We start from the raw sequence: 26,190 nt of genomic DNA, 5'->3' as shown, positions 1-26,190 counted from the left end.
GATAGTATATAATAGTGACAGTACTAAATTTATACCAATTTTACCTTCCATTAAAATTATATGATTATATTTATATGGTTTAGTGGAATTGTTGTGCCCCAAAGAGGCAAACACTATGACAGCTAGGCTCTGGCTGTGGTTGTCAGCTTTAACAACTATTCAGATGAATATGGGTTGTACAGAAGCCAAAATATCATGATCTCTTTAAATCACTATGATTTCCACAACATTTCTGCTTCAGGAGGCTACAAAATCTTGGGGAAAAAAATCTTGTGTATGTTTTGAACATTTTCACAACAGTCCAATGATTTTTGAAGGCTTCTATCTTTACATGATTCAACCAAATAATATAGATAACCCAAATCCAATATTCTGATTGAAAACACTTACTTCATTTTTTTTTCTCATAGAGATAAATGCATTGAAATTACAAAGAAATGTTCTCTTGAGTATTTATTTTGTATTAGTTAAATGGTAGCAAGACAGAGTGTAAGACAAATTTTATGGAAGGTAAGTTATATTTGGTCAATAATTTAGAACTACTTCATATATTTTTCAGTATTTCTGAAGGTATCACTGTTTCAATACTCTATATCTCTTTTAAAAATTTTCCTTTAAAATAGGTTTAAAAAAAGATATGACACATCTATAGAGCACTACAATATTTGGCAACTACACATTGAAGAAATACATCATGATATAATTGAATCATTGTAATTATTAACAGTGATTAAAGTTAAAGGACAATTAAGATAATAATCATAAGATGTACTTCATTTACTAAGGTAATGGAATTGGCATATAATGCAGTTATTAGAGTATTTATTAAGCAAATATTCTTTTGATATAATATAAGCCCTGGGAATTTTGACAGTGAATAATAAAAAGTTGTTTTATTATTCTTGTTTATTTGGCAAGAAAGATAATATTAATGGAATAATCAAAATAATGTAATCCTATATACTTATGACTGCTATTATACAAATAGAATGGGGTATAAAAAACTAAAGGTTCAGTGTGCTCTGTATGTGAATGGCACTGATAATTGCTATTTTATGGAAGATGAAAATGATTTCCTCAAAAATTGGAAAGTCAATTACCTTTGTGTTTTATGACTATGATATTTATATGGTGTTGTTTATAATCTGTTTTAGTCAGTCTTCTTATTATTAATTAAGAATATTCTTCTTATTAATTAAGAATATATTTTCCAATTATATAATAAATTTGTTAAACTAGTACTTTTGTGTAAATTCAATTCAGAAAATAACACCTAGAAACTCAGCCATGTACACTGTGAAGAGTCAACCCCTCTACCTGTCGTGACCCCTCGCCGGCAAAGGAAACACGACGCAGGATTCTTCTTTCAGCAGTTTACTCAGGACCTTTGAATCATGATGAGAAAACAGGAACAAGCAAGGAAAGAACACGGGCGGTTGGTCTGCCTTAGCTTAAGTACCCAGCCTCGCCAATGAACTAGCACCACGTGGAGAAGTCTAATAGGTACAGCGCAGCGGAAGCAGGCCAGAGCCCAGCCCCACAGCCTTACAAGGAGTTGTTTACTTCTAACAACTCTAACCGCTAAGTCATCAGAAGCAGGAGGCCAGCGCCATTTTCAGGGTGCGGTCGCCGGCTCCCAACATCTACCCACTCAGGAGATAGCCTTGACTTTAACTTTGATGGCTCCTCTTAAGATACTTCACACATCCAGTGACATTACTATACAGACAGCCAGGAATTCTACTCTACCCTGAGGTGCCATATTTCTTATACAAATTCAGTTATTCACAGAATGATTTAGAATAAAATTAAATTTACTGTCTTCCTATTTTCTTTAAGCAAAATTTATGTTATTAATTCCCCATGACCCATCACTAATACTATGAAACATTATTAAGCCCACACTAGGTTGTAACAGTTGTGAAATATTAAAAAATAGGATAATAGTCTTATAAAGAATTTTCAAATTTGTATAAAAATTTCAGACATTGAGCCAATGAGCAAAGTTAAACCAAGCATTCATATTTTAAAAGGTGTTGATACTTCAGTAGAAAATAAGTTATTTAGCAATAAATAATTGCAAAGGCCTCTGGTCTATTAAGTTTGATTGTAGATAGACAATAGGCAACTCCAAGACTAGAGGTAGGGAAAACAAAATGAAATTAGAGAAAATTATTTCTTTATTAGGGAGGATTTAGTGACTTACATACTCAAAAGAAATAAATATGATTAGGAATGTATCAGGCAAAATAGTGTCTGCCATTATTTCTACCATCTGTCATTTAACCTCCTGGCATGAGTATGTTATTTTACATGGTAAAAGAAATGATGCAGATGCAAAAATATTTATTTGTCAGTTGAAATTAACACAGTGAGGAAATTATGGTTTGTCTTCTGGGCCAATTGTATTCATGTAATCCCTTGAGAGCAAAAAGTGAAACCAAAAGGGGAGTTTAATCAACTCCTTGGTATATATCTAAAAGATCTGAAATCAGCATATTATAGGGGTATAGCCACATCAATGTTTATAGCAGCACAATGTACCAGAGTCAAGTTAGGGAACCAACCTAGGTGCCCTTCAACAGATGAATGCATAAAGAGTATTATACACACACACACACACACACACACACACACATATACAATGGAATATTAGCCATAAAGAAGAATGAAATTGCCACATTTGCTGGTAAATGGATGTATCTACAGATTATCATGCAAAGTGAAATAAGACAGACCCAAAGAGTCAAAGTTCAAATGTTTTCTCTGCTGTGTGGAAACTGGCAAAAAATGGAAGGATAAGAAAGAGAGAGAGAAAAGACCAAGAAAGGAACAGGGGTGGGGGGATTCCATCAAAACAGAAAAAGGATCAATGGAGAAGACAAAGTGGATTAGGACAGAGGGAGGAGGGATGGGATAGGGGAAGAATAGAAGAATAAATCTGACCTAACTTTCCTATGTACATATAGGAATATACCACAGTGAATTCACCATTATTTGTATCCATAACAGTATAATTAAAAAATAAGTAAACAGCAGAAAGATCAGGGGAATAAGGGAAAGGAATAGTGGAACAGAAGAGGACAAAGTAAGGGGGAAATACTCGGTATTGAATTAGAACAAATTATATTCTATGTTTTTATAATTATGTCAGAAGGGATCCTTATGTATATATAACTAAAAATAACCAAGAAATTATGTATATTTTAAAAACAGGAATTTTAGGGACATTAAAAGTATGAGAAAGATTCAATATGCCACTGTCAATTAGTAATGAGGGAACGTGGGTTAAAGATTTGGGTCCCTTGCTTTACAAGAGCAAGGAGTTGAAGTCTACTTAAAATTGAAATGTTGATGATGAAAGAAGACCTTGATTTAGAGATGAGAATCCACAGTCATGGATGATACTTTGTAAATCCAGTTAAACAGATTTATATTATCTGTACTTTATTAACTTTAGTATAATAAATAGATTTAGTGTAAGCTGATAAGTTATGGAAAGTTATTAGAGCAACAGTAAAAAGCAAATTTGTTATGTAGCTGTGTTTGAGTTAGCACTAAAATGTAATAAAGCCTAGATATCAGCTTAAATAAAAGAATAGTTTTTAAGAATTATTCTGGATATTCTTCTGTCAGAAGAGAAGTTAGCAATGATTATTTCCCATTCAGTATGTTCTCTTTTGACACTCATCATTGTTTCCCTTGTTATGAAGAAATTTTTTTGTTTTTGTTTTTAATTTAATGCCATTCCGCTTAGTAATTATTGGTTTCATTTTTTGAGATGGAGAATGTGCATTAAAGCAGTTGATTTCTGCACTCATGTATTTTCTTATTAGTATTTGCAAAGTTTCTGTTCTAATTCATGGTCTGTCATCTTTTGAATTGACATATGTATAGGGATATGAGGGTCTTATTTCATTTTATACATGTGTATATCCAATTTTCCAAGCAAAATTGTTTATAAGGCTGTCCTTTTGCCAATATATGCTTTTGGCACCTTTGTGGAATATCAGGTAACTATGTATAGGTGGTAGTTTCTCTGTGTCTTCTATTGTATTCAGATGCCTTCGTGTATGTTTTCATGTTGATACCATGTTGGTTTTACAGTAGCTCTGTTGTATAATTTGAAATCAGGCATTATGAAGCCACCAGCATTGTTTTTCTTTGCTCGGTAATGCTTTGGCTCTTCTGCGTCTTTTATACTTGCAAATGAATTTCATGTCTGTTTTTTGCAGTTCAATGAAGACTATTACTGGTATTTTGATGGGGGATTACACTGAATCTGAATATTGCTTTCTTAGTATAACCACTTTAATGATATTAACTTGGGGAGGTCTTTCCTTGTTCTAAGGTTTCTTTCTTTCTATTTATTTCTTCAGTGTTTTATAATTTTCATTGTAAAATTCTTTCACCTACTTAATCAGATTTATTTGCAGATATTTTTTCTTTGAGGCTACCATGAATATAACTATTTTCCTGATTTCTTTTTCATTATGTTTGATATCAGCGTATATATAAAAAAAGCTTTTTTGTGGTTGTTACTGATTTTGTTTCCAACTAATTTGCTCAATTTGTTTAACACCTCTAGAAGTCCTCTGGTGGATTTTTTTTGTTTGGTCTTCAATATGTAGGAACATATCATCTACAAACAGATAATTTGAGTTATTTTTCAATTAGCTTATGTTTAATCTGCTTCTCTTGTTCAGTTTCCTTTTCTAAACTATCAAGAATTCAAAAACTTATCCACTAATTAATATAAAGGCAAATGAACTAAATAGATATTTCTGAAAAGAAGAAATGAAAACATCCTACCAAGATATAACAAAGTGTTTTGTCTCCTTAAAAATCAAATCAAAATTATTCTGAGATTTCCTCTCACTTCAGAGAGAATGGCAATCATCAAAATATAAATAATAATAAATGGTAGCTAGAATGTAATGAGGAAGAAACACTTATACCTTGTAGGATGGAATGCCAAGTAGTACAACCACTATAGAAATAATAGAGATTTCTCAAAACACTAGGAGTAGAACCTAGCTATATGACCTAGCTGTCCCACTCCTTGGTTTATCCCACAGGAGTGAAGTAAACATACTAGAGTGACACATGCATTCAGAATTTATAGAAGCATAATTCAGAGTAGCCACATTATGGAACCAGCCTAGGTATTCATTTGAACAGACAAATAAATGCATAAGTCAGATATGACATGCATAAACAATGAAGTTCTATGCAATCATCGAGACCAAAGGTATGCCATTTGCTCCTAAATAGGAAACTTCATGCTAATGAAATAAATCAGACTCAGAAAGTAAAGGGTTGAATGTTTTCTCCCATATGAGGATGGCAGAGAGAAATAGAAATAAAAAAAGGGTGATCTCATAAAAATAGGAGGGAGAAGAGTAGAGGAAGGAGATTGACCAAATTTTTCTATATGTATGTGTGAACTAGAAGTAATTGGGGTCTCCAAAAAAATATGAAAGATTTGAAACTAGGAAGCTAAGGTTTCCCAGCATGATTTTAAGTCAAATTAGAAGTTACTTTGTGATAAAAAGATGGAATTATCAGAGAAAATAGAAGAAATATATGTGTAATATTGTCTTCAGAAGATCAAGTTGTATTTAGATGGACATATACAAACATGTATGTGTATATGTATGTATGTGTGTGTGTGTCTGTGTGTGTGTGTGTGTGAGAGAGAGAGAGAGAGAGAGAGAGAGATAAAGAGAGAGAAAGCACATGAGCACACTCATTGCTTCATTCCTTCATAAATAACAAATTCTCAAGTGTAATATTCATTTAGGTTCCCTAAGTTTAAGTGCTATTGCACTCTTCTTGGTTTATGTAAAAATATCATCAACATGAATGTTTGAGACTGAAATATCTCATTATATATAATTTTAAAATGTGCTACACGATGAACTCGTAGCTTAGGTAGACATATCATATACAAACACTGAATGCAAACATACATGTATACACATGCAGGAATACATCACAAATCATGTCCACAAATCCCCTGACCTACTATACACATTAAACATTCAGGAGTACAACATTTTCACATATCTCTCTGTTTTAAACTTAGAATGTTTGAGTATGCACTGGAAAAAAACATAATTTGCTGCCTTATCCTTAGACTTTCTTTCACTTTGAAATATCCATAAATATATTTATTTTGCCATTTTCCAAATAAGTTTTGATGCTAGCAACTCTCCAGAAATTGTGTTGGTTTTTTAGAATACTGTATTTGAATATGAAACTTAAAAGAATAAAGAATGTACCCTCCTCAAACCTAGTCTTCTCAAAAACAAAGACATTGCTTAACTAATCACACAAATTAATTTGAACATAATAGCTGTATCTTATGCTACAAATCAGAAGCTAAATAGGATGCTAATGTTACAAATAAAATTTAAACATTTGCAAAAAATCATAAAATGAGAATTATAAAAGTAAGAGGATTGCAGGCAGAGGAAAAACATTAGAGTGGGAAGAAGCACAATGAATATGCCCAACTAAAAGAACACCAAGTGTCTGGTGTGAATAGTCAGAGGGAGCCTTTTTCAGAATAAGGGAGGAAGTAAATTAGAGCCATACAAGTGCCTGTAGATTGTGTAGTTTGCTTTTTTTTTTTATTAGAGCTGACAAAAGCTTTAGGAAAAGCACAGATGCATTTGAGTATACATCATCCAAAGAGATCTGGTGCATACTCCCAGTGCCAATATGGAGAAATTCTGGTCAGTTTCCTTCTGAACTTGCATTTCCCCTTGTTATTGAGTGACTTAATGATTTTGTAACTGCTGTTCACAGTTTCATAAATTGTGATTAGTCACAGTAAGAAAAGGACTTTGCTCAAGTGTTCTTTGATGGAGTAAATTTTACCACACAGTTCTAATCGTGGTCTAGTGGGCTCTTTTCTAGATTTTTACAGTGGTAGTTGTTTAAATTTATTTGAAAGCCCATTCATATCTTAAACAGAACAATATGATATTCCTGAGAAAATACACATATACAACATGAATGCATATGTATATATTTAGCAAGTAATAAGAAATAATGTAAAAGATGCAGGAATGGAAGCCCAAAGAACAGATGGGAAGAAGGAAAATGATACACTTAAAATCATATCAATGACTAAATTAAGATAAGTGGTCTTAATACTTCAAAAATGTGGCAGGAATTATCGTCCAGGATTTAAGGATGTTATTTTCTTCTATAACAATGAAAGCATCTTAAATATATGGACACATAAGTAAAGGAAAAAAAATAATTAGGTTTTGAAAATTCTTTTAAAACACACAGAGCCCTGGATTAGATAAATCAGACAAAGTAGACTTCTGAAAAAAGAACATTATCTCTGAAAAAATAACTTTTCCTTATAAGGGAGACAAGCAAACACAAAGTTATTGTGTGGTGGTATTATAGATTTAAACTTCATGATGCAAAACCTCACAGAACTGAAAGAACAAATAAATGCTTCTACAATTACAGTTGGGAATTTAAATGTTTACATTTAAAATTGATAGTGTTATGATTAGATCTTATATGTCCCTTAAAGCCCCGTGTATTATGTGTTTTATAGGTGATATGGGGCAGTGGTGGTTAGTTTGGGGTTTGTAGCTGAATGGGAGAAATTTGGACCAGTGGGGGTAATCCCTTGAGGGGAGAATTGGGCCCCCTGACCCTTCCTCTCCCTTTGTGCTTCTCGATTGCAATGCGTTGGGCAGCTTTGCTCTTCCATGTGCTTTACACCATGAATTTCCTGCTTCTCCACAGGGCAAAATCAAAGGGGCAAAGCAACTATGATCTAAAACCATTGAAAACAAGAGCCAAAATAATTCTTTGCTTTTTGGAAAACATTCTGAATTATAAATAAACTAGTGCTTAGAGGAAAAGTAGAAACCACATGGACATATGAATAAATGCAGAAAAAAATCTAAAATAACAACTCTAAATAAACAGGTAGGCACCCAATGTGTTGTTTTCTTTGGAAAACTCTCTTAATACACATATGAAGTTAATATTGCTCCCATTGAAAATTTCCCAAGCTACATGGGAAGGTTATGTAGTGTGTGTGTGTGTGTGTGTGTGTGTGCGCGCGCGTGTGTGTGTGTTTGTGTGTGTGCATGTGTACATGCAAATACATATGTTCATTATATGCTAAAAACATGACATGTTAATATTAGTTAACACCTGATAGATTCTGTATTTTTATTAACTTTTTTTCCAAAGCAATAGTTTCTATATTAAACATGAATCATAATTTATTTTTATTTGAAATTGTTTAGACGTAAAATGATAAAAATCTATACAGGGTGTGAGGAATTCTCCATTTTATAAAGAAACAGTTTCCCTGAGCTATTCCACTTGGACGGCAAAGTCTAACGCAGAAAGATTTTAACTCTTCTGCTCAAGTATATAACTGTCCAGTTTAGTCAGTTTTTGTGTCACTATGACTGAAATACCTGAGAACTAGTAAGAACTACTTAGAGGAGAAAAAGGTTATTTGAGGACAACAATTTCAGAAGTCTCAGTTCATCATTAGCCAACTCCACTGCTCTGCGCCCAAGGTGATGGAACACATATAGGGGAAGGGCATGGCAGAGGGAAGCTGTTCCTCTCATAGCAGCAAGGAGGTAGATGTGAAAGAGGATCCATAGGAAAAAATACACCCTTCCCAGGCATACCTCCAGTGATCCAACTCCACTAGCCACTCCCTACCTGAATACAGTAATGTCCTAGTCACTCTATTCAAACTAGAATTGACTGATTAGGTTACAGCTCTCATAATCTGATTATTTTACTTCTGAATATTCTTCCATTGACAGGAGGTTTTAGGGAGCCCCTCATATCCAAATCATAACATTATGCCTTTGAACCCCCAAAACAGTTGTCTATCTCATAATACAAAATTCATTTAGTCCACCTCCAAAAGTCTCATAGTCTATAATTGGAACATTGCTCCAAAGGCTCTTCTGAGCCTCAAGATAAACTTTTATCTGTGATCCCCTGTAAAAAACAAAAGCAAGTTATAGCCAGGCACAGCAGTGCATGCCTGTATTCCCAATGGCTCTATAGGTTGAGGAAGGAAGATTGCAAGTTGAAAGCCAGCCTTAGCAAATTAGCAAGACCCTATCTCAAAATACAATTTAAAAGGGGCTTAGGGATATCGCTTATTTGTTAAGCATCCTTGGATTCAATCACTGGTTCCCCAAAATAAAATAAATAAATAAAAATGGAAAGCAAATAATCCAAAGTACAGGTGACAGAGAGTGAGCATTCTAATTCCAAGTGGGAGTAGCGGGGCACAGAAAGTAGGGATGAGGCCAAAGCAAGACCAAAACACTGCATGGCAAGTAGGGTCCATAACCCTATCTGTAATACCACTCCACATAGAACATCTAGAACACTTCACTGTGAAAAGTTATGTTCAAAGGGCTCGGGCAGCCCTGCCCATTTGATCTTGCTATTTGTAGCCCACACACCCTCTCTTTTAACCTGCTCTCTCTGAAGCCAAACAATTTTCCCAGTAGACAGTCCATGTTAGGGGCATCTCTTAATTCCTCAGGTCTCCATTTCAACTTTGTCTTCACATTTACAGTTTTAGACTTTACCCTTTAAGGGTCAGTCCACATGGATTTTGACCCTACTGCATGCACTTGGGCCTCCAGACCTTTTCTTGAAATCTCAATGGAAGCCTCCAGAAGTTAAGCCCCTTAACTTGAGTTAAGCCCCTTAACTCAGGCATCCTTTATTCCTGCAGAGCCAACACCATGTGAATGAGGCCAAAGTCTGACTCTAGCATGTGAAATACCTGGGTTTTACAGAAGAATCAAGTTTGCAGCAGCCTCCAAGCGCCTGTGTGGCATAGCATGATGAAACATCTTTCTAGGCTCCTCTGTGAGATCTCTTCTCAGAGGAATTTTCCCTTCTACATCCTTTAACCAGCAGTGGGCATGATCTTGCAAAGTCCAAGGATGCCCTCAATTCTTCCCTATTGCTTATGTTTTTTGTTTGTTTGGTTTTTGGTGTCATTTATTTATTTATTTATTTGGTGATGCTGGGGATTGAACCCAGTTTAGGCAAGCATTCTATCACTGAGTTACACACCCATCCCATGTGTAGTGTTTTTTTTTTTTTCTTTTTTTTTTATTGGTTGTTCAAAACATCACAAAGTTCTTGACGTATCATATTTCATACATTATATTCAAGTGGGTTATAAAAGTACTTAACATGCCTGATCTCTTCAAAAAGCATGTATGTGTGTGTACCTTGGCCCCACCACTCACGCACATTTCTCCTCAGCTGAAATTTTTAAATCCCTTAGCCTTTTTTTGCTTCAAATTCTCACAGTATTCTAGGGCATGATGTAACCTGGGGCATGTTGCATCAGAAAAGAGGAAACTTAACTTGCTGGCTGCTACCAGCTTCCCAGTCCTGGGGCCATATGTGGCTAAGATAAGCGCCTGGCGATTAGCCAGAAGGCATTGCCTTGGGTTGTGATGAAGAATGGAACCACCTCTAGGATAGGCTCAGAACACTTCTGTCCTCATGGACAGCTCATGTCACCCATTACTACCTGTAGGATGGGTGTACACATGAACTCTCCTCACCCTGCTGACCTTTATCCTGATTGGCTCCTGTACATTTTATTAGCTGTGTGTTTTCTCAATAAATGAGCTCCTGCTTTGACTGGTCTCCCTGGCACATCTGTTTGCCCTCCAGGAGGGAGGGCTGGGTGCTGGCGGCCAGTTGGCCCTCTCCTTTCTTGGCTCTTCCTGGTTGGGGCATGCTTTCCCCATCTCTCCTACAGGTTAGGAGGAAACGTGGGGGGGCGGGGGGCTAAAAACCCTGCCACAGTATACCAGGCTAACAGCTTTCAACAATATCCACTCCACTGACTCAATGCTATGCTGTCTTGAAATTTCCTCTGCCAGATTAATTAGAAAATCCCCTTTAAATTCAGGTTCACACAAAGTCTCAGGACATGAAAAAAATGTAGCTGATTTCTTTGCAAGAATGTAACATCAGTGGCCTCTAGCCTCATTTTCAGCTGACTTCCTTATTTTCCTCTGAAAACTTATGAATCACAGTCCTCATTCTTATTGCCATTCTGGTCTTCTAAGCTTCCTCCAGAATCATCCTTTAAGCTCTACTTAGAACATTCTAAAGCTTCTCCAGCCTGAATTTCCAATCTTTTCAAAATTCCTCCTTCAAACCAGCTCCAAAGGCCTCAGGACCCCATGGTCAGTTAGTTCCAGCAATAACCCCACTCTCAGTATCAATTTCAGTTTCAAGCAAACTTTGCATCACTGTGACTGAAATACCCTATAACAACTAAGAAGAGGGAAAGTTTATTTGATGTTCACAGTTTCAGAAGTCTCAGTCCATAGATGGCTGACTCCATTGCTTTGTGCTCAAGATAAAGTAGCATTCCATAGGTGAAGGGAGCAGCAGAGGAAATTTGCTTCTGTTATGGAAATGAGGAGGCAGAGAATGGGGGTACAGAGTGCCACAGGGAAGATGCATTCTTCCATGGCATGCCCCCAGTAGTTCACCTCCTCCAAACCCTCCCTCTACAGTTACAACCCAGTCAGTTCATTCAAACTAGGTTGAACTCATCACTCATCAGATTACAATTCTCATAATACAGTAATTTAACTTCTGAACACTTGGAAAAAATAGGAGATTTTTAGGAACCACCTCATATCCAAACCATAACACCAGATCCTGAAATATATATATATATATATATATATATATATATATATATATATATATATATATATATATATGGGAGAAATCATATAGGGGAAAAGAACTACCTAGATTTCTCCAAAAAAAAGCAACCTCCTGCTGTATAGGATAATCATAAGTCATAAAATGACAAATAAATTGATTGTTTTAATAAAAAATCACAACCTATAAACTTATTAAATTAAATCAGAGTTGCCCAGATGCATGGGCATATCAAACTAATATTGGAGAAACAGGTCCCGTTAGCTTATCAATCACACTATACCAGTGAATGATGCAATGTTCTCACCAAAAACAAATAAAAGAAAAGAAAGATATCTAATCAGTGGTATGGCCATGCACATACCTAAGTCTGGACAACCTGGTGAGGTGTCATGAGGTTCACAGGCGATGAATTCCTGACCTTAGCCCCAGGTTTTTAGCTCAGCTTGATCTCCCAGATCAATCCATTCCACTTTAAACCTAGTTGCCATGTGGAGCCTTTGGTCTTTTCCCTTGAACAACTTTGAATACCTCAGATCTCTGAAGTGCTCTATGTTTTAAATAAGTTCAAGCCTCAGGTAAGTTCTTTAGCTGAATTTTATCTGGCTACCTACAGTGACTCTTTTGCATCTGTACCATTTCTCTAAATTTAATTTCTGCTTTACCTCCCTAAACCTTGTGGCCATTGTTATCTCTTTCTTAGCTGTTCTGTAACCCATGCATCATCATGTGGAATGTGATGTGTGACTTGAAGGTTATAGATATAAGCAATTAATTGGAATAGAACAAGAGAACTTGTGATTGCCATTGTCCAGATGCCAAGTGAACCATGACTATTTAGTGACTTAAAGTTGGAGAAATTGATGTAGCTTGTGTATTTACTATTATTTAATAAATTCTGACATTGTGGAAAGACACAAATGTGTCCTGTGTATTAATGGTATAGCTCACTGTAGACATAGGCTTTAAAGCATCTTAGTAAACATATCATCAGCTTCTTTTCTATAAGTTTCCCATTATCCAGATTCTTTTCTTTGTAAATTTGAGGGTAATGTTGCATCTTAATATAACTTTTATTTTAAAAACCCACTAAAGGAATAAACATGTAAACAAATGAAGAGAAAAATAATTATGAAATGTAGAATCAATAAATAACAGATAGTATTGAAAAATGTTCATTAGTCAAGATTCAAACAACTGATACCTAAAAATAGTATATACTGGGCCACACACTATTCCAAACATACACACACACACACACACACACACACACACGTGTGTGTGTGTGTGTGTGTGTGTGTTTTGAACATAGATAGATAGATAGATAGATAGAGAGGTGGAGTGCACCTAAGAGAATTTAGGAGAATAAATAGCATTTTATATTTCAGGGATATGTTAGCAAATCCAGGACTCTACAACTAATCTTTTACTGCAATTGTTTTTTTAAATATCACAACCTATGCTTACTTATGAAATCCATCTAAAGAATTAAAACTTTCAACTAGGTACAATCTGCTGAATCATATCTTTTAAAAAGTACTTTGTGTGGCTTAGCCTTGCCATAAGAAATTTGTAAAACATCACTGATTCTTCATTTAAAGTTCATAGATAGAGCCTAGTTAAACATCGTGCTTTAATATTACCTCATGTATATGAGACAGGAGATGCAAATCTAAGGAATTCCAAACCTACTAGCTGTTATCATGTACTTTACCTTTTTTTATATCGTATGTATAGATGAGATTGGTTGAATATTTTTAGAAATTATATATGTATACATATATAATTTAGAAATTATATATATATAATATTTTTAGAAATTATATATATATAATATTTTAGAAATTATATATATATATATATATGGGTTTTTGAGGTCTTGTGAAGGTATGTCATGAATTTTCAACATCTAGGACTTAAAGATGAGCTCAAATAAAGTGAGAATGTGTTCTAATACCCAAGTTTTACTTTGTTATTTATAGTTTTTTAAATAGAAATTAAATGAATAGATATGTGTTTGTTCATTTTCTTCTGCAAAAACAAGATACCTTATACTGGGTAATTGAAAAAGATTGGTTTATTGCTCACAGTTCTGGAGGCAGGGAAGTCCAAGATCGGGGCACTAGCATGTTTAGTTCTCTGGTTCCAGGATGATATTGTATTGCTGTTTCCTCCAGCAAAGAGGTCACCAAAATGTCTGAGAGGAGCAGAGAGTAAAACGACCCTCACTAGGCTTTTGTATGACTGTGATAACCACAGCGGTGCAGCCCTCCACGCCTGAACATCCCCCATTCTGCCCTCACTCCCAATGCTGCTGCATTTTGGATTAAGTTATGAGAAACACATTTACATAAAAGTAAGAATTAATATTCAGAGGATAAAATGCAATGGTTTTTGTCTGAATGAGCAAAGGCTGCTACTTAGTTTAGCTTTGCATTGCCCCAATACAGTTCATTACAAATGGCAGAATCTACACATGACATTTTCTTAAATTTCTCAATAAATTGAATAAGCTACAAATTAGAGTTACCAGCACTACTTTGGATTTGATGTATCCAACATCTTATTTCTTTGCAATATATTTATTACAGATAATGGCTTTAAATTAGAATATGTTTACACCACAGAATCACTCAGTTCTCCACAAACACAATTATAGACTCTGCCTTTCAATATTTTCTAAAGCAGAATTAATACTAAACCCTGTTTACCACATTGTGTAAATTCTATATTATTTTATGAATTTCTCCAAAGATTGTTAATACAATTTAAAAAAAAGCATATCTCATTCGTCTTAAATAGTGTATGGAAGTAAAAGGGAGACTACCAAAGAAGAAGATGAAGACCAGGGTAGAGTGAGTGAAGACAATAAAGGTTTATTGGGGTGGAAATGACTAAAGATGTTGTATGCATGTATGACACAATACAATGAATCCCATTTTTCTATATAATTAATATGCATTGATAAAAAAGAAGCCAATGAGTTACCATTATTCATACTGTTATTGTATTCTATTGTTCTAAAAATTAAGTCTTGGCATATTTCCATGCTGCTATTAAAATCAGCTTGTCATTTGGTCTATATATTTTATTTTATTGGCATTTCTAATTTTAAAAAATGCATACTGATCAGCAGACTGATTTTATGTACCTATTAAACCTTCATTCTATAATACAAAGAAAGCCAAACTAAAATTTCAAGCATAAATTCAATCCAACATGGCACAGTTATAATTTGGAATATGCTACTAAAGGAGATACTGCATGCTTATTGAGCTATTTCATGATTTTTTGCTGAAGTCATAAAGAAAACAGTAACATCACAGCTGCAGTACTTGACCCTAAATGTGGAGATAACAAAACATCACTTTGAACTAATCTCCACAAGAAATACTTACCTAGAAATATGAAAGTCTTAATAAATAATGAAAGCTTACCTGAGAGATGCTGTAAGAATTTATACTATCTGTACTTCATAGCAGTCTCATTTTATATATTTTTCGCTACTTTCCTAAGTGCAGCTAAATTAATTACAGTGATTACATTGAATTCCTTATCTTGAATTGAGGATAAAAGGCTGTTTCAATTTGTAATAATGACTATCTGGGTCTAAAAAGATAGAACCTAACTTTATTCAACTTGCATTGATCTATGGTAATTCTGGTTGATTAACTACTTCAAAATTAAGAGATTTCTTTCAATGTGACTGCATGAAAGAAAGAAAAATTTTATAATTATAGTATGACATCATAGATTTACCTGTATGTTTAAAAAAGTTTATAAGCTATAAGGCTACAATAAGAATTTCCCATTTTCTTGCCCCTTAGTCACTACTGAAATCTCAGTCACAATTTCAAGAGATTTGCTTGTTCATAGTCCAAAGAACATACTTAAAATTAAATTGTTATTCTAATTTTTCACTTAAATTAGAAAACTAATTTTTATCCATTTTGTAAATGTTAAAATTAAATCAGACTCCAGACATGGATTTTTCATCTTAGGGTGGTTCTATCACTTCACATTTGTATAATAATTATTTTTTTCATGTATTTTAGATGCAATGGCTTTCTACTGAAAACTAGTCCCACGATTGTTTCCAAAGAAAATGAGCTCTGCCCTCTGTTTTTCTTTAAATTTAATTTATTATTTTAGTTAACCAAGAAGCATGATATCAACAATCTTAAACATGGTAGTGTTCATAGTAGCAGCAAAACATGAAAAAAAAGAATAAAACAAATAAGAAAATTAGTGAAATTTCTCCTTTTCTTTCTATAAATTCCAAAGCAGTGTTTGCTAACATTTCCACAATTAAATTTTATAAGAACATAGATTATGTGTTAACTTGGCTGAGCCAGGGTGCCAGATAAGTTATTTTTCTGACTTTTCTGAAGTGGTTTTGATGATATAATTAAGGTTTAAATCAGTGGATTTTGAGTAAAGTAGATTATTCTCTACAAAGAATATGAGTCTTATCCATTGGGTGGAGGACTTAGTAGAACAAATACTGACCTTCTAAAGCAAGAACAGATTCTTCCAGCTGACTTCTTTTGTACTCAGCTTGCACTTTTCCTTGGGCCTCCTGCACAGAGAGAGAGATTGAGAGACATTAAGAAATCTATCGCAATGTACATAAACAAACTTATATACATACATACACACATACATCCTGTGTGGTTTTTTTTTCTTGGCAAAAACCTGAATCATGCATGTATTTAGTAAATATATTTAGATAAGAAATTTGCTTTCAGATATGAATTTGAGTAGAAGTGCATCTATTTACCAATGTTTTATTGGTGCATTGTAATTATACATAATAGTGGAACTTGTTTTTACATATTTATACACAAGAAGCATCTCTTAGAAAGCAGGGATTAATTTGTGATAGGGATGACATACACTTTTGTGGTGGTTTGATCCAGATACCTACCAAACATAAGATACTGAAAAAGCATCTCTACACGTGATAATCTTCCCAAGAAAGCCATTGCTTTTTTTATGGTGGATAATACATTTTTAAAATTCCCCTGTCCTACTTTTTTTTATTAAATAATAAATACTCAATAAAATTGTATAATTTCATGATTTGGGGATATATATATTAGCCTAAGGTCTATTTTACTTTCAATAGAAAATATTTGCTTTCTCTATTATTTACTTCTCAAAATGTCTTTTAAATAGGCACAATTCTTATCCACATTTATATTTCATAAAAATCAATTTTACATAAATTAAAGTAACTCACTCAGTATTTTACCAAGTTCAGTGGATCTTGATATAAACATGAGACATATCAGTACATGACACAGAATATAAATAAACTGATCTGTTTAACATTTTCCCATATTGCTAAATATGTGTTACTTTTTCTCCTTCCTTCTTTCTTCCTCCACTTCATGGTTTAATTTCTGAAGAATTATTTACATTCTTTATTTTCTCAACTTTAATTCTCATAAGTCTATTTTGGCATTGGCATTTATTGCACATAAAAAAATGTTTCTTACCACATTTACTATTTTTAATTGGTTGACCTTTCCATATAGTTTAATAGGTCAACTGATCATTTATTATGCCAACCATTAATTTTGCCAGGACACAAAATTCCGTGTTACCCTCTCTCATTCTCTAGCCAGATTTTTTTCTATTTTCTCCCCCCCACACACACTGTCCACGGTAAATCCAATGCTTTAAGCACTGAAGTATCTTTTATCTTCATTTTGGGCCTCTGAGCTTTTCATTACATATTCTCATTTTGGTACTTCAACAAGTCATATGATTTCCATCACCTTGCCGAGAAAAAAAACAACAACTAGTTTCTTCTTCTTCTTCTTCTTCTTCTTCTTCTTCTTCTTCTTCTTCTTCTTCTTCTTCTTCTTCTTCTTCTTCTTCTTCTTCTTCTCCTTCTCCTTCTCCTTCTCCTTCTCCTCCTCCTCCTCCTCCTCCTCCTCCTCCTCCTCCTCCTCCTCCTCCTCCTCCTCCTCCTCCTCCTCCTCCTCCTCCTCCTCCTCCTCCTCCTCCTCCTCCTCCTCTTCTTCTTCCTTCTTCTTCCTTCTTCTTCTTCTTCTTCTTCTTCTTCTTCTTCTTCTTCTTCTTCTTCTTCTTCTTCTTCTTCTTCTTCTTCTTCTTCTTCTTCTTCTTTCTTCTTTCTTCTTTCTTCTCCTTCTCCTTCTTCTTCTTCTTCTTTTTTCCTGTAGTGGAAAGCTCTCTGCTTGCTGTGTGTACACCTGCTTGAGGAAACAACTAGAGTTGGTGTCACATTACTCAGAATGTCCAAAGTTTGGCCTGTGAAGCAAACTACTATCTGTTTTTGCTCAAGTCAAAAAATCTGTGTGTCCTATTTAATTTGTTTACTCTTTGTTACCTACTCACAATCAATTACTATATCCAACTTATGTGCCTTTTATTTCTTCTGCTAGCACCAAAACTATATTCATGCTAGAGTCTCAAATACTTGTCCTTCAACTATTCTAGTCTCCCTTATATTTAGCAAAGTTGTCAGAGTTTAGCATGGGATATAAATCTTATAATGCAATTCTGTAGATTTAAAAATTCTCCCTGTCTCCCTATTGCACTAGAAAAATATTTATAAAACGTCTTACAAGACACTGTAATCTAATGCTTCTGTTACCTCATTTACTTCATCATCACATGTGTGCTAGCTATGCTAGCTCCTTGCTCTTTCTTAACTCCTACTCCTTCCTCATCTCCAATTCTTCTGACCTTGGTATTCTTTCTCTATATGGCATTGAATTTATGTCTACTCTACTCATCATTTTCATCTTTTTTGAAAATTAGGTTTTCTACTTTATGTTAGCTCTCTTTATTATAAACAACTATAAGTCTCTTTCATTTGTATTTTGTACATTCAAAACCCATGTAATTTCTATAATCATTTTCTCTTAGTTCAGTTTAACTGCACAAAAGACACAAAGTGCTTTTCTTGTTCAAATACATAAATGAAGTGATTAAATAGAAAATGATAAAGATGGTACTTGAGACATATTTGGTAAGAAATTTAAGTATAATATTCAGATAAGAATCATTAGTTTAATAAAAATCTGTTGTTTTAATGTTTTTTCTGAGATTTTATAGTATTTTATAAATTATTCCTAAATTATTTATGGGGAAAATTCCTAAAATTTCTTAAATGAGAAAAGAATAATAAAATAATAAGTCAAAAAGTTACTTAAGATATTGTTAAAACCTATTTGAATATTTGCAGTACCAAAGTTATGCTTTTCCTTCTCCTCTAGTTTCTATTTCAAAGTTTTTCTCAAAGAGTTACTTTAACTTCTGAAAGTCTTTAGAGTAATTTATTTCTGAAAAATGATTATATGGGGAATATGATTTAAGGTTTAGCAAATCATATTTTTAATTGTGTGTGTGTGTTTTTTGTTGTTGTTTGTTTGTTTGTTTTTCTGTGTTTTGTTTGGCAGTGCTGGAGATTGAACCCAGGTTTCACACATGTCAGACAATTGCTCTACAACTGAGCCAAATCCCCACATCCCTTGTCTGCTTTTTGTTTGTTAGTTTTTTTGTGTGTGTTGACAAATTATAGTGTACATGTTGATGAGGTGAAATGTAGCAAAGTTTTAATATAATGTGGAAGGATCAAAGGGCATTAACCATCCCTTCCCTCACCTAAAAAATTTGATAGCTTTCATTACTACAGCATTTGAGATCTATCCTTTTGGTGGTATGGCAATGTACAGAACTCAATGGTTAGCTATATTCACCATGCTGTGAAATAGAACTCAAAAAAAAAGAAAAGAAAATCTCTATTCCTCCTGTTTAACTGAGGTTTTGTACCCTTTCTTTATCCTCTCCTTATTTCTCCATCCTTCTATTGTTTAATTATCTTTGATCATATTCCTGGGAAGAGAATTCTTTAACATGAAAGAATGGGTTATGTTCTATAAACCCCTGAATCCCTACTAGATTGAACAGGGATTGCCTAGTAGGATGGAGATACTCAATAATTATTTAAGTCAACTAATTTTTAATTTTCTTTAGAAAATTTAGAAATTTTAATAGATATCATGTATAATAAGCAGGTTACCTTATTAAAACAATTTAATACACTTCAAGGAAAAGTTATTAAAATCTTATTTGAATTTTGTTATTATGTTTCATTGGACCAAGACCAAACTGACCATCATTTCAGCTCCAATAGCCTGATTATGTGATGAGAATTGGGAAGACAATTTATTCAAAAACACCTAACTTGTAAGTTATACTACACCAAACTAAATACATTCTTAAAGCAATAAATTGCCATCTGTTCACTTTTCCAAGGGCTAAACTGTTTGAGATGAAGCCAATTTCAAAGAGGTAAATGATGTGATGCTCAAGAATTACAGACTGTGAATTAGGCAGTTTGCATTCCATTGAGTATTCAAAAGAATACATAAAATCATATGAATATATTAACATTTAACTCTACATATTCTGCTTTCTTTTTAAAGTCCTTTTAATTAGGAACAGTATAAGCCTCAATAATGTAAATCAGTGCAGGATACCATGATGGTTTAAAAACATATTCTGAGTAATCCATTCATGCATATATCATCATAATTATGTAATTTTGTTCTATTCCTATATGAGTTTGACTTTTATCTTTGGACAAAATTCAAGTTCAAATATTAAAAGCGATTATATTTTACATGATCATGAAAGCTCAGGATTGCTATAACATTTTCTTATTTCTGTTTACTGATTAGCTAAACCAAATTGACAAAACATGGCCTCATCCACACTACTGCCAGTATAATATTTGGAACTTAGTTTAAAGAGTGTAAATGAATGATATATAAAGATGATGATTGCCAATCTATGTCAAAAAATGCTAGCTTTGTAATTTGAATACAACTGACCCTTTATGTATATTATTGTGAGGATAATTACAGTCTCAAATTAAGTCAGTTCCAAAAGTCTTTCTCTTGACCTCACTAATTCTTGTTCCTCTCTGGCTTCATGTTCCTAGGTATAAACTTATAAATTAAAAAAAATATTCATTGAGAACAATATCTGATGTATATTTATACATGATAAGAACACAGCTCTCACTTTTCAACAGGTTCTACTTTAAATATCTGTGCCACTCTTATCTTTCGTGGCCCAGTTACACTCTCATTGGTGGCTTACAGATTCCGTATTTCCACTAATTTCTGGATCTTTACACGTTCTTGGCTTTAACTTAGAAGTTAACCTCTAAATACCTTCAACATGCACCAGTGACTCTCAAAAGTGTCACATTCACAATTCAAGAAAATATCCAAATGCATGATAAGAATATCTGCTTCCTCTAGATCCTGAATTTTCTTAATGAAATAAAATATTTTCTCTTTCATACACCCTGTGCAGATCAATATCTTAAATAGAAAAATTAAAACCATTTTCACAATTATTACTTTCCTATATTTACTTTTGTTTTAGAAAATTAATATGAGTAATATGATAAGTAGATATTTAAAATACTAGATTTTTGGGGCTGGGGATGTGGCTCAAGCGGTAGCTTGCTAGCCTGGCATGCTTGCCGCCCGGGTTTGATCCTCAGCACCACATACAAACAAAGATGTTGTGTCTGCCGAAAACTAAAAAATAAATATTAAAAAAAATTCTCACTCTCACCCTCTCTCTCTCACACACACTCTCTCTTTAAAATAAATAAATAAATAAATAAATAAATAAATAAATAAATAAAATACTAAATTTGTGGATGTAGCGGGAAAACTTTCATTTCTGTACATACATAGCTAAAGGAGAAAAACACCTAAACACAAAGTTAATGCCTTCTTAAAGCTGACAGTTTATAAAAAGTAGAGATCATAGACAAAATAATTAAATAAAATATATAATAGTAAGTAGTAAGTGGTATGTAAAAAATACAACAATGAAATGGATAGATAGATGCAATATTAAATGGTAGCTATGATGGCTGTTTAGCATTTACACAAATACCTAAATGATATAGTAAAGTGAATCATGTAGTTAATTGGGGAAATTGGCCAAGCACAGATATAATCAAATGCAGAAGCCAGGAGTTTGTGTAACTGGAGTTTTTAAAGGAGAGTAAATGAGACAGTCATATTCATTTGTTATAAACATACATACACACACACACACACACACAAAATAAGCATTGTCAATAGAAATTCAGAAAGTAGGAAGAAAGAAAAATACAAATGAGAGAGACATAGATAAGGCAGGAATCTGGAGGCTCAGGTGGTAGAGGCATATAAAGACAGTTTAAAGAAAAGAGACTTATAATGTTCAACCATAAATTATTTTCTTTATTAGTGCTACAGATCTATTTACTATGGTTATTATTAATATAATTTCAGCTCTACATATATGGCAACTATGAATAGCAATATTCAGAGGCTGGATCAAGGGAGGTACTGTGTTAAGTGGAATGATGCTCAGATTTAGGAAAAGGGAAAAGTATAGGACATACTAGAGATTGATCATTCAAGAGCAAGCAGAAATCAGAGTTACAGTTGAGGTTCAGATACATAATCTTTGAGAAGTTGTTATATCTAGATCCATTGGGATAAAGTTACTCTGAGGTTGCCTTTGGCTTAGTGTAGGTGTTGGGTTGCAAAAGAAGTTTTCTTAAATTTCCTCTTCCAATCTCAGCTTTTGACTTTTCTGATGTGCCTATGTCTCAGAGCAGGTCTTTTCCAAACTCTTTTCCCTTCATCAAGATTGTTTTTTACCTTTTTACTTCTTTGGGTATATTATGGGCTGAGTTGTGTCTTCTCTAAAATGTGTATGTTTAAGACTTAATTCCTAGAACCTGAGAATGGGACAATATTGGAATTAAGGGCCTTTATTTCTCCTTCTACTGTGAGATCAATGCTTCTGCAAAAATTTCTAGGGATTCCATACTCTCACAGGAACTCATACTATGTTTTAAAATATGGAATTTTATTTTTGCTATGTCCCAGGTAATCTTGTGCTTCTAACCCATCCATTCTTGGTGATACTTTTCTTTTCAGAGATTTATGAGTTCTTGTTTACATTACAATCTTACAATTGTGATGATTTCAAGAAAAATATGATTTTTAATTTCATTTATCTTTGCTTGTTGTTAGGGTGAGAAATATCCTCCTTTCAACTTTTTATATCCTCTGAGAAAACCAAACAAGAAACAATAGAACTATGTTAATGGGGACCATTATTAATAACAGAAAATTAAATAATATTTTTTCCAAAATAATTAATAAATAAATGGCAAAATGGAGTCTGACTCTCTTTATATGTCTTAAATCACAACACAACAAATATGCTAAAGCTCACACTGAAGAAAAAACAGAAGTTGTGTATACTACATAGGTTATGCTAACTAAAGTTACTTTTACATTACTCATCAGATTTGGTATTTTGAAGATCATCAGAGATTGCTCTCTCAGGTTATTCACCACTCGATGTTTTCACATCCATCAACTATCTGACCTATGGGAAATTCTTTATGTTACCAAAAGAATCAGACCACGTATGTAACTACCTTACTTTATTTGAAATATATCAAGTTTTCCACCTGTATTTTTAAAGAAAAGCTTATACATACACCAACTTTTCTAAATTAATGAGTTCCAAACAGCTGCATTCATAATGAATCTAGTCCCTGAACAGGAATTTACACTAGGTTAGATCTGGACTGAATAATGAAATACATTTTTTCCACCCTTTTCTATTCTGATGTCCAGTTCAACACTTCTAAATTAATCCTGTGAATTTCTAGGACCTTCTTCAACCACCCTTCTTGCTTCAGATGTTCTCTCAAATTCTACCCATGACATTTTGTCAAAATAATTCTCCTATTTAATTTGTAATGAAAAAAATACACAAAGAGTCTGTTACACAAAGAAAGAATATGTAAGATATTTCAGATATCTTTGACACTATTTATCACCAGAATGAGTGACTCAGAAGTGGTCTCTACAAGGAAGACATTGAAAGGGGAGTCAGTCCATTAAATATATTCTAAAATTGAAAAATGGCCTCACCTTTGCTTTTCCCTCCCTACTCCCCTAAAGATTTGATTACTTTAAAACTAATGTGTAGTAGGTTTTATCTTCATGAAGGAAAGAATGGATTCAATAAAATGAATTTTGGGAAAATTACCAATGAAACATTAAGAATTCACAGTAATGAATTTGAAGAGGAGCCACGGTATTAAAGTTAGATCTTGGAGAACTTCTGAGAATGTCTCCCACAATGACCCTTTTTTGTGTGCCCAAGCAAACAATATAAACTTTGAAAGTCTAGCTTTCCTACTCTGACATGGCCACTTGGGATATGGAATGAAAGGCAGATGGAGAAAAAGAATAAAAAGTGAATTGACAAAGGACCTAGCATTTTCCATTATGAGATTCACAGAATTATTCATTATATTTAAAAATATATATATATATATATATTTTGACCCACCCCCTTTTCCTCTTCATATTTTTATTTTACATGGTATAAATCCCAGACCATTACCAGATTTATGTTCTGAATTAAAGTCATAACATGACATATTTACTAAATTCTACATTTTAAAAATTAAAACTTACTTTCTGTAATTAGTTGGAAGATATAGTTTTGCCTAACTTAAGTAACTTTGACATTTCTCTTCTCTTTATTAAATTTTGATGTTTTCATATGTCTAGGTTATCACTCTTAGAAAACACCTGCGTTACATTAGTGATGCTGAGAAGAAAAACAGGAGACACAGCTCAAGGAGTGATTGTGCTATAATTTTCTTGTTTCTTTACTTGCAATCTGAATACACATCTAAATTAAAAGAGTGATTCTAATGCTAGAAATTTAGCTATTATGTAAAATCAGTACAAAAGAAAGGGAAAGGAAATGGAGATAACTTTAGCACCTTGGGTAGTGTTACTACTTTTTTTAAGGCATGTCATCTATGTTTATATTTCATTAGTTAACACAGAATTTGAAAATAAAAAATTTAAAAATTGAGTCTAATATCATTCTGGAAATGTGAAACATAGGAATATCTTTCCTTTGGGAAAAAGTGAAATTCAACATGGATTTTAATTTTACCTCTACTAAAACAGGAGTAGGAAAATGATAGTTGCAGATTTTATCTCCATTTCTATAGAATCTTAGAGATAGCTCTAAATTGACAAAAATAAAATAGAAAAAAGTAATTATAATTAGAACTCAGACTACAGAAGCTGTTTGAGCAATAAATAGCCTAATTGTCACCTAATCAATGAGGTAACTTTTGATCCCCAATTCAATGTGTTTTTGTTGTTGCTGTTGTTGTTTTGTGCTTCGTCTTTTTGTTTTGTTTTCTGTTTAACCATATCATTATGTGTTCAGGTAAAATATATTTTGTACACTAATTATAGTACTACCATTTCATTTGGGACTCTATGATATCCCTAAACCAATATTTATTTGGTTAGTCAAATAAGAATTAATCAGCACATTTTACTTGAGATTTTACAAAATCAAGAACTACAAGCACTAAATGAACAACAAATCTCCTAATTTTTATAGTGAGCTCACCTTCCCCTCCTTCCTTATCCACGCAAAACTAACCCTGGATATGTAGGAAGAACACAATGGAAACCTAAAATTAAAGATCACATTTTCCAGTGGAATAGATTAACTGGAAAATTGCAGTTCTTCTCCATGACATTCTATTCTTTTCTAAATTTCACACAGCTACTGTGGAAAGTGTCTGTGACTCTGTATAAAACCTGAGAATTTCTTTTGCCTTTGGTGGTAAGTCAAATCATACCTCAGGTAGGATCTCAGCAGAGAAAACCATATGGTGCAGGATGGTTAGGACTTAAATGTGAGGTGTACTCAAAAGATCCTGCTAATACAGGGATAGTCAGATGTACCATGATTTGATTATGAGAACTGTAACTTGTTAAGTTCATCCTCATTTAAATGGACTGAGTAAAAACTGTATGCAGGTGGGGTATGAGTGAAAGACGTGAGTCCCTCGGGGCATGCCCTGGATGGCACATCTTCTCTAGGGTTCCTTCATTCCTCTTTTGCTCTGTGCTTCCTGAACCTGCAGTAAACTGAGCAATTCTCCTGTTTCATGTCTTTCCCCCATGATGTGCTGCCTCATCTTGGACCCAGAGCAATGGAGTTGGCCTTCTGTGGACTGAGACCTTTGAAACTGTGAGCTCCAAATAAACTTTCCATCCTGTCAGTTGTTCTTATTGAGTATTTTGGTCTTAGATACACAAAAGCTAACTGAAACAAGATTCTTCACATCTGCTTGTGATCATAATAATACTGACAACTGTCACTTATAGTCATTAATTGCTTACTATCCATCATTCACAGTGATAATCACTTTATCTACTTTCCTTTATTTAACTTTTGTAAAAATTTTATGACCTCACTGTTATAATGAATCAGAAAAAGAGAAATTGAGTCTTAGAGCAGTAAAAGATCCATATTCACTCTTAA

At 33.5% G+C, this 26,190-nt stretch overlaps 1 long non-coding RNA gene across 1 annotated transcript in view; it reads right to left on the bottom strand.

The window, feature by feature from the left end:
- Positions 1-16,325, bottom strand: part of LOC144377548 (uncharacterized) — a 175,949-nt gene extending 159,624 nt beyond the window's left edge. Inside the window, exon 1 of the long non-coding RNA XR_013438543.1 lies at positions 16,252-16,325. This is a non-coding gene — a long non-coding RNA (uncharacterized LOC144377548). The remainder of the gene's footprint in view (positions 1-16,251) is intronic.
- Between the last annotated feature and the right edge of the window lie 9,865 nt (positions 16,326-26,190).

Source organism: Ictidomys tridecemlineatus, chromosome 5, assembly GCF_052094955.1.
Source record: "Ictidomys tridecemlineatus isolate mIctTri1 chromosome 5, mIctTri1.hap1, whole genome shotgun sequence".
Taxonomy (NCBI): domain Eukaryota; kingdom Metazoa; phylum Chordata; class Mammalia; order Rodentia; family Sciuridae; genus Ictidomys; species Ictidomys tridecemlineatus.
Note: the sequence above shows the minus strand (reverse complement) of the source record. Positions and strands in the feature narration are given on the sequence as shown.